General features: G+C 43.0%; 1 protein-coding gene across 18 annotated transcripts in view; it reads left to right on the top strand.

Moving 5' to 3' along the window:
* Nucleotides 1–988: 988 nt before the first annotated feature.
* ZBTB20 (zinc finger and BTB domain containing 20) overlaps nucleotides 989–11459 on the top strand; it is a 773610-nt gene continuing 763139 nt past the window's right edge. For 5 of the 18 annotated variants that reach the window (XR_007407881.1, XR_007407882.1, XM_049105200.1 and 2 more), the window contains exons 1-2: nucleotides 1044–1103; nucleotides 3231–3325. The gene's annotated coding sequence lies outside the window, so the exon portion shown is untranslated. Of the gene's footprint in view, nucleotides 1104–2487; nucleotides 3142–3230; nucleotides 3326–11459 lie in introns of those variants that run through there. The other 13 variants (XM_049105192.1, XM_049105189.1, XM_049105207.1 and 10 more) reach the window with 8 other exon arrangements.

The raw sequence follows: 11459 nt of genomic DNA, 5'->3' as shown, positions 1-11459 counted from the left end.
GCACCCGCTCCCACTGCACCCCCCGGCGCCCCCATGCACCTCCCTGCCGCCCCCCTGCACCCGCTCCCATTGCACCCCCCGGCGCCCCCCTGCCGACCCCCCGTCACCTCCGCGCCGCCCCCTGCACCCCCAGCGCCCCCCTGCACCCGCTCCCACTGCACCCCCCCGGCGCCCCCCATGCCGACCCCCCGTCACCTCCGCGCCGCCCCCCCTGCACCCCCGCGGCGCCCCCCCCCCCCCCCCCCCCGCCGGCTCGCCGCGCCAGACAGCGGGTAACCGCCGCCTCCGCTGGGGCATCCCGGCTCCACCGGCCCAGCGCGCTCCAGACACCTGCCTCTCACTGGCCGCCGAAGCTGCCCCTCACCCCGCAGCCCCCTCGGCTATTGGCCCCGGGCCGGCCCTCGTCATCCTCGGCCTGGCCGCCAGTCCCGCCTCCGTCGCCGGGTCATTTAAGTTTATCACAAATAAATAAATAAAGGAGGAAATAGAAATGCGTAGAAAGTAAAAGCAGTCGGGAGGGGGGCTGCGGGGGGGGCGGAGGAAACAGGGGGGCGGGGCGGAGGAGGAGACAACCTAACCTGATCGTGTCGGTGCTGGCCAATCACGGCTCACTCCAATCCGGCCTGACGGGCGGCCTCGGCCAATCGCCTTCCAGCTCTCGGATCACTGAACGGCGAGACGCGACTGACCTCTCCGGAGTGGGCGAAGGGGCGGGCGGGGTTGGGGGGAGTGGGAAGACGGCCGGCCAATCGCCTGTCGACGATCGTCTGAGCGAAGTTTCCGCCCCCCAATGGGTGCTTGAGATAGCGGATTGGGCCTCTCCTAATCCAATCCAAGGTGGTAGAGATGAGGAAAGAAGCCGACGGGGGCGGGGACTTGGGCGAGGAGGAGGAAGAGTGCATTTTGTTTATGGGCGGCACCCTCACGAGGGGCGTCCCGCTCTTATTGGCTCGCGGAAGCCAAGAGTGGCGTAGGAGCGAGCCAATAGGCGCAGAGGAGCGGGGGTGCGCGGCGTGAGGCGCCCAATGTGGGCCTTCTGCCGAAGAAGTAGGGGCGGGGGGAAGTTTAGGAGTTGAGGAAAGAAGATTAAAGAGCGCGAGGAGGTAACCCCCAAAACTCTAATTTGTTGTGGGGCGGGCGGGAGGGAGGGGTGTGCGCGCGCGAGGGGGCCGAGGCGTCCGCGAGGCCCTGGAGTGGGGGGCGACGGGACGGGCAAGGAGGGGACTGGGGTGGGGTTGGGGGGGGGCGAGTCTGAGCGGCGGGTCCGCGGGCCGGCGGCGGCCGAGTGCGCGCGCACCTCCGCGCCCCCGCGCCGCGCCCCGCCCCCGCCCCTCCCCGCCCCCGCCCCCTCCCGGGCGCCCGTCCTCGCGCCGGGCGGCGGCTGCGGCCTCGCGCGACCCGGCGGGGGGCGGGGGGGGGGAAGGGGGGCGCGGGAGGGGCCGTCCCGCAGCTGGAAACGTGTCTTCTGCCTTCTTCTCTCTACTCCCCGCGCCTGGAGCTGCCGCTTCCAAGAAGAGGAGCCGAGGGGGACTAGCCGGGGCTCCGGAGCTGTAGAGGCGCCGGCTGCCCTCCCGCCCCCTCCCTCCTCGCCCTCCCCCGCGCCCCTCCCTACCCCCACCGCTCCCCCTCCCCTCCCCCTCCCCCTCCCCCGCCCCGCCGGCCGCGGCTCTCGCGGTCTCTGGAGCGTCTTCGGAGAACTGGGGGGGACGGGGAGGGGCGGGGAGGGGCGGGGGTGCCCTGGCCCCGGGGCCGCGGGGCGCCCCTGCAGACGCCGCAGCTACCGGCCCCCGCCCGCCCTGGCTGTGCGACCCCGGAGGCGCGGGCCGGGGAAGGGACCGTTCGCCTTTCCTTCTCCCCCCCCCCCCCGCCCCTTTGGGCCCGTCTGGAAACATGGGGAAAAAAAAAAAAAATGTTGACGCTTTTCGATAGCTGAACGGTCGGAAGTTTTTTTTTTTTTTGGAAAGTTTGAAAGAGGTGCAGCCTCCCGCCTTGTGGAGCGCGGTCCGGGCCGTGTGGCTCCCTCCCCGCAGCTGCTGCCCTTTGTGAGGATGCTCGAGAGGCAGGAGGCAGGGATCCTCTAAAAGTTCTATTGATAAACACACTTGCACAAACATATGCCAGGCGCACACATCAACTATAAACACGAGCGAACAACACAATATGGCGCGCAGCTCCCCCACCTAGCGCTGCACCCGCCGAGCCCGGCTGCACGGGGTCAGCCGCGGGGAGCCCCCGTCCGCGCCCCCCGGGAGCGGGGAGCAGTCGGGGCGCCCCAGCGGCCGAAGGGCAGGCTCCGGGGCAGCCCCGGCCTGAGCGGAGCCGACGCGCTGAGTCCCTGGAGACTTGGGAGCGTGGTGTTCACGGCTCCCGGCCCCCGAAAATAATGCAGGTGAGGCCAAAGGCGAGACCGTCTCGCTGCCTGGCCCAGGGTTAAGCCCCGGCTGCTCCAGCTCGCAGGGGCCGCTCCTCCCCACCCCCCACCCCCACCCCCCACCGCAGGCTCTCAAGTGGAGCTCTGGCCTAGGGGGACTGACCTGACTTGTTGCTGTCGAGAAAGTCCAAAAAAAACAAAAACAAATACATGGTAAGGACGGTTCTGTAAATAAACGGCAGAGCTGGAAACATTAGGGGTAAGTGATAAGCAGTCCCATTTGCAAAGTCAGGTCGTGCACACGCTTTACTTTCTTACCTGTCGGCCCTAATCCCGAATGCCCTCTGCAGTGACCTGGGAATAGTTAACATATGCCCTCCACTGCCCCTCGTGTAAGTTTGACCGGCCCAGATTTCAGCTTTCCACGTAGGTATTTCTCTAGTTCTAGGAAAAAAAGAAGAAGAAGAAAGAAACAATTTGCACTGACTTTTCACATCTTTGTTTGCTCTTCTCATTCTTCATCAGAAATGTGTCAAAGTGGATATGCACAAGCAGTGCATGCTGATACCACTGTGCCCTCTCGAGAATTGTCTTCTCTCAAAAAAAAAAAAAAAAAAAAGCTTTTGGAATTGCCCTTGAGGAATCTCTGACTTTACTACTCCCCCGTTCAGGGCTCAAGGTTTTAATTCCTAAGATTGCGGTTGTGACTTACGTGGAGCTCAGTTTGGGAGGGCTTTAGGCTTAAGAACATGTGGTGCTCACGTAAACAGGTGAGAGGAAGAAGAAAAGTAAGTTTTTAGACATCTAGTAGCTGCTCGGGGAGTCCAGCAGTTGGGTATTTTTGGTTTTGTGATTTCAGATCTCACAGACCAGTGGAATACAGGCCTTTTGCATATGAAGATCAGGTGACAAGTTAACTGTCTACCAGCCTCCAAAGCAATACGCCCTTTCATGGTGAGGTCCCAATTTTAACAGACTAAAGAAAAAGGTTTATGATTAAAAAGTTGTCAAATTTTCTCCATTCTTGGGAAGAAGTCTTTATGCTGATCTGTCTAGTTGGATTAAGATCCCAGTATTTAAAGGTTACTACTACAGCAAGAAGATAGATAGCTTATGTGCACACAGAGTAGCTACTGAAAGACAGTTTGAGTTTAGAGGAAAGAAAAACTTCTATGTGAAAGTTATAATTTTGGGGGGGGTGTTTAGAACTACTAGACGTGAGGCCAGTTTACTACATGGCTAGTTCAGAAAGTTTTTGTGACCCACAGATACCCAACAAATCTTGCTGTCAAATTAATATGAATTTGCCTACTTGGCAAATTTTATTCCTTTTTTAGGAATAAAAACCTAAAGAAGAAGCCATTTTAAGTGAATTATTTTTATCTCAGTAGTGAAAATCTGAAGAGGGCTTTCTAACCAATCGGACTTCCAGAAGAAAGGCTTGACTGAATAATTAGGTCAATTTTGAAGAGCAATAAAAGATACAACTAAGTTACTGTAAAGGATCTAGAATTTCTAAGTGAATTAGAAATTATTTCAAATATTTTAGATTGAGTGCCAAAGAGAGACTTCTTTAAAACATTTGCAATACAGAAGTGGAACTTGATGGGCTCTGCTTTATTCTGTGAAATAATCATGCTTTTCTGAAATGGATGTTTAAATTCATGAAATTGTTCTAGACACTTGGGATGTAACAGTGAACAAGAGATAAAATAACCTGTCTTTGTGGAGTTTACATTCTAATGTCACATATAGTTTGCATACTTCAGATTGCTAGAAGAAAAGATTTTTGTATGAAATTTTAAAACCTAGCATATATTTTTTTTTTTTCATTTAGAGAGTACAATTTGAAAGAATCTACAGATGTTTGAGGGGCAGGGAGGTGTTTACTAAGTGCCAATGATAAGAAAGGAAGAGCTAACTTTATATGTACCCTTTGTTGTTGTCATGAAACATTCTCAATATATTTCAGTAGGTCTTTTTAACAGATAGAAGTTTTTTTTTTTCCTATAATTTTAAGCGTGCTTTGAAATAAATAAAATGTTACTTTATGTTAAAAAAAATCTGTGTCTTGGAATTTACTGTAAAATTCCGATGGAGCTTTTGTCTTGTTAGCAAATTGTGGCAAAACAGAAGCTAGACTACCTTAATTTTTCAGTAAGAATTTGTTTTAGGAGTATGTCTGAAAAATTAAGTGCCTAAATCTTTTTTGGTTGTGGTTTTATCAAGAGAAGATGGAAATTTGTTGTAATTAATTTATAGGTGACATTAAAGAGAGAAAAAGAGAGGCCTGCAAAAAAAAATGCTTTGTTATTTAAACCTTTCTTTCAAACTACAAAAGCGTTTGATTGGCACTTCTCTGATTTAATAGACCATTTGTAATGCAGGAGGAACATTACAGAAGATTTTAGCATTACTTTAATCATTTAGTCTGTAGGTGTAAAAATCTTAGGTTTCTAACAGAAGGAAACTTGGTGCTTGGTTAACAGAGTATATGATTTAATGCTGAGTTTGTTGCTTTAAGTAGTGGGTGTCTCACCTTTCCAAAACCTAGTTCATAGTTCTCAAATAACAAGTTCTGATTTTCGTTATTTTTCTCTGTCACAGTGAGTCGTATTTTGTTAGCCAAATCGGTGTTCAGTTCTTAAGTAGGATAACTTTTATTTTTTGACACACAATTCTCCCACCTCCAGTCCTCCCATCCCCTGCTGTGAAGGGCTTGAATTTCTATACCTACATTAGATCTCTATTTATGCTAATTTGTAGCATAATCACCTCTTCCACAAAGGGTACGTAATAATGCACTTCAGAGAACAGTCAAGGTTGCTTCTGGCTATTTGTATACAGACCCGCCAGCATCTGAAAGCTATAAATAGGAAGATCTAGGAGGAAAAGCAGGGACTATAACAATGGAATATACTGTCTTAGATGAAATCTTTTTTTTTTTTTAAACAGCAAAGTGGGAGAATGGTTGATAGAATGTTAAAAACTAAGAGTTTTTCCTAATTCTAATGGTTGATTAATATGTGTTTATGTGTATGTGAGTATATATTTTTATATGAACATTTTTGAATAAAGACATATTCCTGTATTGGATGAATAATTTCAGTCCTGCCTTGTGGTCCTTAACATGTTTCCAGGTGATTTTGCTTAACTCATTGTTACTTACCAAAACTTTGCTCCAAGCAACACAGAAGCATAAGCTAATTAAATATTTGTGAATTTTGTAATAATTTTGGATTAAAAGTTACTAGAAGTTTCTTTTTTTTTTTTTTTTTTTTTTGAAGCATGATTAGCAAGCAGCCCCCGTAATGAATGAAATCTAAAGTAAGTGTTCTTAGAACCCTGGATCCACATAAGACAGTTGAAAGTTTCAAAAAGAGGTATTCATAGGGCAAAAGACAAACCTTGATATCTGTCAAATTTTTATAGTAATAAAATAAAATGACTAATCTATTAATATTCATATTTTTAAGGTAAGTGTAAGTATGTGTACACTGCATTTTAAATAAAAATTTGGGGTGTTATTGGCTAGACACAGTCATTTCTTTGCCAGAGATACTAGGCTGTGTGAAGGCTAACCATCTGTCAAGTGATAGAGACAAAGAAAGGTTTAATACACTAGTCTAAAATTTCTACAAACTTGTTTTGAATTGTATTGTCATTTTGTTTTGGCCTTCGTACTCTGTGTGGAATATGCACTGGGTCAGTCACCCCACTTTGTTTTATGAGCAAACTCTTCAAGGTCTAGATAAGGTTATCATCGCAGCTGATGTGATCCAGAGGCATGATAAAATATGTTTTGATTTTGCTTTCATGTGATGATCAAAAAACTCATAAGTGGGCCACCCACTAGCAGTTATACAAATGACTTCAAGCACACTTGTTTTCACCCACCCATTCTGAATTTTGGGTGTCTTAACTCCTTTGCTTTATATATTCAAGCCTTGTATTTCAAACCCATTCCTGAGCTGTTTGGGGGTGGGGGTGGGGGGGGAGTAGCAACAGGAATCCAGATTGCCTGTTTTAGGTACAATATGGTGTGATGTGAAATTGAAACAGCAGATTGGTGAGAAACTTTAGTTTCAAACAAATATAAACTAGTTTGTTTGGTGAAGTCATACACAAAACAGTAGTCTCTATTGACAGGGCAGTGTTTTTTTCCCCATACCTTGCACATCATGAGGTCACTGTGGTTCTTTGGGCCAGAGTCTATTGCCAAAGCATCTTATAGGAAAAAGAAGCTCTAATATTGCTGATTGTAATGATAGACTTAGATATAGCAGACCGAGGAATTATTTATAGCAGTGCTAATTATATCAATAAAAATAGCAATATTAATACTGCGAGTGTCAAAATCCATTCTTGACAGTACGAGGTAAACAGAACTATAGTCAAACAAAGCAGCCAGCCTGTTTCTACTGTCAGCTCATGAATATGCACTTCAGGAAAAATATACACAATTGGTTTACTGATTTAATCTCTTTTGCAATTACTTTTGATTTTTTAGAAGATGTTCTTTATTTCTAGTTCAGACAATATTAAAAAGATTCAGATTTTTAGTTTTGAAATTCTTGGTACCATTTTCTTACTGTCATTAGTAAGTTTCTAGAGGCTTATTTGTTCATGGTTAAGTACTTTATAATTAATTATCAGAAATTCATTTTATATGTATCCCCATTTTTGGAACACAGATTACCATTGCACAGGGAAATTGGAAGAACCTCTAAAAATTTACAAAACAAAACAATATAAAACAAAACCCACTACTACCATACATGCACACACAACCAATAAATCTCTGGCTTTTTTTAGACATTAAAAAATATCCGTTTCCATGGTTCTGATTTAAGGAAAAGCATAAATTTTCTTTGTAGTTTTCATTACTTCTCGTCAGTTTTTGCAATTTCATGTTATTTAAAACTTATTTTCCTAGTAATAGAAAATCATGTAAGTAGAAGTTATTCAATCCAAAGGTTTTCAACTTGAGAGGACAACATCTGATTTTTTAATCAGATCCTCATATGTTAAATTTAACTTTTATTGCACATTGTCAGAAATCTCAGATGTAGAATTAGGAGGGATTGCTGCCACTGGTTGTATCATTTTGGGCATGTCACATAACCTGAATTTCTACCTTCTTCATGTTCAGGGTCTTTTCCAGCTCTAATAATACAAGTATGTTTCTTTTGACACTTGGATCCTTATTTTAGCTTTAGGGAACATGACTGGAAGTGATAGGTAAGGTGCTGAGAAAGAGCATATGTAAAATATTTGATGTTACTTTTTTACTTTTAGTCCTTGATACAAGTTTCATTTTAGTGATACTTAAACTTTCAAATATAGCATATCTGGGACACCTGTGTGGCTTAGTGGTTGGGTGTCTGCCTTTGGCTCAGGGCATAATCCCCACGGACTGGGATCTAGTCCCGCATGGGGCTCCTTGTGGGGAGTCTGCTTCTTCCTCTGCCTATGTCTCTCATGAATAAATAAATAGAATCTTTAAAAACATATATATAATATACCTCTATAAGTATAGATATCTAAAAATTAAGTACTTTTGTAGTTCGTAACTATAATAAACTTACTATTTTTTATAAATTTTTTACCAACTCATTTTCACTCATGAAGATATGTTGCTAATATAATTTATAAACGGGATTCTTTACATTTTATTCCACATAAGGTTGCTTAATTGGAAAAAGTGGATAACAACAGGATGAATTAACTCTGTCATTTTCTAATTCTATGAAGTATGTAGATACAGAAATAAATATATTTCTTCAAAGAAAAAAGGTAAACTAAACTGTTTTTTTATGCTTCTTTAAGCAAAAAATATACTCTGAGTAATCAGGAGCCATTATAATTTTTAACTACTGCACTTAATTTTTGATCCTACATTAACATTTGATCATATGTTATACCTATCCAGGGATAGATTTATATAGAAAGGATATAAGGGAGACAAAGTTGACTCTTATTTGATGAAGAAAAGTAGAAAGAATCTGTGTTAGGGAAGACCTTGCAAATACTCTGTGGTCATATATAGAGACAAACAGCCATACACAATTCATATATACCACTTGTAGGTATTTAATGATAGCCTCAAAGTTTTTATTTAAAATTTCACTCTCAGTTTCTTTTTAATTGACTCACATTTCTTTTGTTGGTATGATTGGTAGTGAGAGCCTCAAAAACATCGCATACTTTACCTATTCATAAATGGAAACAGCAATCTGGAGAAAGTTATACAATCCCTGGATCCTTCCTCTTCCCTATACCCACCCATAGCTGTAGATGTTCTGGTACTAATTATAAACATTTTATAAATCTCTTCAGAGGCAGGATGTATGTAAACTACTCAATATAGTAGGTAATGCCAAGCTATTCTAGCCAACCAAATATCTAGCCTGTTGGGAGAAATGGCAAGAAAATTATTAGATCCACCATAGGGCACAAAAAGTGGTATGAGTGCCTCAATGCATGCAAACAGGGGAAAAAATTCTAAGGGATATTTAGAAGGGAAGCTGATTTTACAATATTACTTAACTGAAACCTAGCTCATATATTGGTGAATTAATGTAAACTCTATTCTAAAGGCACTACGCCAAAAAGACTAGCTAAATTATTGGTGGGAAACATAGTGAAAATGAAATAAAATTTATCTGTCCTTGTACTAAAACAATAGTAACAGTAACAACAGCAGCCAACATTGATTGAGTGCTTACTCTGTACCACCAGGCATTGGTTATATTTGCATTTTCCCCCATTAATTCCATAATCCTATGAGACATATACTTTTATTATGGCATTTTTGAAGATAAGCAAGCTGAGGCTCAGAAAAATTAAGTAACTTGCTCAAAGTCACACCGCTAGTATATAACAGCTGGGGATTCAAACTCAAGTTCAACTCTAAAGAACCTAAATTCTTAAATACCACCTCACTATGCCTCTCTATTCTGCGACCATTCTCACTCAGTGCTTACCCAGATTAGTAGTGGTATTTTTTTTTTTAATTTTATTTTTCAAAGAGACAGAGTGTGTGTGCGCACAAGCAGGGGGAGAGGCAGGCGGAGGGAGAAGCAGGCTCCCCACTGAGAAAGGAGCCCTGGCGCAGGACTCGATCCCAGGACTCTGGGATCCTGACCTGAGCTGAAGGCCGATGCTCAACTGACTGAGCCACCCAGGTGCCCCAGTCCTGGTGACTTTATTTCAAGAAAAGCATAGTGGATTTGGAGAAGGGTTCAGAGAAGGGCGCAAGGTGAAAGAGCTACAAGTAGGAGGAATGGTTGCTACAGTAGAAACTAGTTTTAAAAGGTAACTCTCCAGCCTAAAATTACTAATGCTAAAAGGGAATTTATCTAAGGGTTTTACAGTGGATGGACTGGGTGGCTGCTGCTTGATTTGCTTCAGTGCACAACAGTGGAGCTGGGTAACATGTTAAAGGAGGCCAAAGAAATCCTGAGTAGGTGCAGGTCAAAGGAAGCATTAGATACTGGAGTCCTGGAAAGGTAGAGCTCAAAAAGGAGAATTAAATCTAAGCAGATATTGAGTAACCGAGAGCTAGGGATGAAGAAGAACAGAAACAACATCTTCAAAAGTGAAATTCTACTTGACTTTGGAATGCCCTTATGTATATTGTTCGTCCCTTACGTTTGTTGTGGAAACCAACAGCTGGCTTAAATAGAGCCTCCCCCCACCCCCACCCCCGCCCCCGTCCCCGCCCCTGAGTTTGGGATATACAGATTGCTATGTTTTTGGCACACACAAAAAAATGTGGTCATCAATAATAAGAATTAGGCAGTAAATTTCTGTCCATTACAAAGAAATGTAGCTTAGCACAGAGACCTATATGGTAAACCTGAGACTAGCTGCCATTTATTGAGGGTCTACCATGTGACACTCAGTTCTGAAGTCACTGTTTCCGGGGACACTTATTTGCTGCTTGCTGTACAGTTTTCAAATATAAGAAAACACCTGTTAGCTTTTCTAAGAACGTGAATGATGAAATAAGTCATACCATAATTTTATTTCATTTCATTATGTAATTTATTGATCTCCACCTTTCTGTAGTATTGGAGTTCTAAACCAGGCTCCACAAAGCTTAAGGTGGAAGAGAGTCTAGACTTCTCTTATATAACTGTAACTTTTCCTTAATTTGTCACTATACTGAAAGAAAGATTTAATTTTATTTGATAGGGTAAAAGCATTTATGTCAGGGTAATAGGCTCAAATGATCAGCTCAGGTAAAGTCAGCATACATGAGTTTGGATTATATTTAGGACAGTCAGCATGATTTAATGAAAAGGGAACTATAGCAACTTTTAAAGTGATTTTTTTGTTATTTCAAATAATCTTAAAGACATCCAATCAATTACAAACAGTTATATATGCCATGTATGTACTCATATCCTTTGTCTACTAGAGACTTCAGAAGTTTTTAAGAGATAATATTCGTTGTTGAGCTATATTATGTGAGTTGGATCATTGAACGGAGAGAAAGAATAATGAAAGTGCTATACTACTACTTATATGTCTTTACTGTTCTGTATGACAATATCTCTGGTCTTTTCTTCAGACTCTTTAGTGCCTGGGAAATATAGTGCAGTAATCATTTTGTATGTCCTAAATGGATACATCACTAAGCAAAATATACTGTGAAGATAGAAAGATAATATTCAGACACCTTTCCCCTTCAGATTCATTGTTATGGCTACTCTTGTTCTTGTTCTTTTGGCATCTTGTGGTACTTGGTCTTTTCAACAGCTATGTTGTTTGCATCTGACCTTCTTTTATGTATGTATATATATATATATATATGTATATATATATATACATACATATATGAGAACTACCTTTGAAAACTCGTGTTCTCAATAACCTTTCTTGTTCTAGTAAAGGATTGAGAACAGGCAATACTATACTGAAATGGGTGATTTGAGCTGACAAAGAATATGGAAAAAAATGAACAGGATTCCAGTCTCTTCTGATTCAGATATTCTACATTATATTCTCAACATTTGTCATAAAGTGAATTCCCAAAGTGTGTAAAAGCCAAAAATAAATGGTTGTTGCTTTTCTATGGTTT

Source organism: Canis lupus, chromosome 33, assembly GCF_003254725.2.
Source record: "Canis lupus dingo isolate Sandy chromosome 33, ASM325472v2, whole genome shotgun sequence".
Classification (NCBI taxonomy): domain Eukaryota; kingdom Metazoa; phylum Chordata; class Mammalia; order Carnivora; family Canidae; genus Canis; species Canis lupus.
The sequence above is the reverse complement of the archived record's forward strand: the minus strand, read 5'-3'. Positions and strand labels throughout refer to the sequence as shown.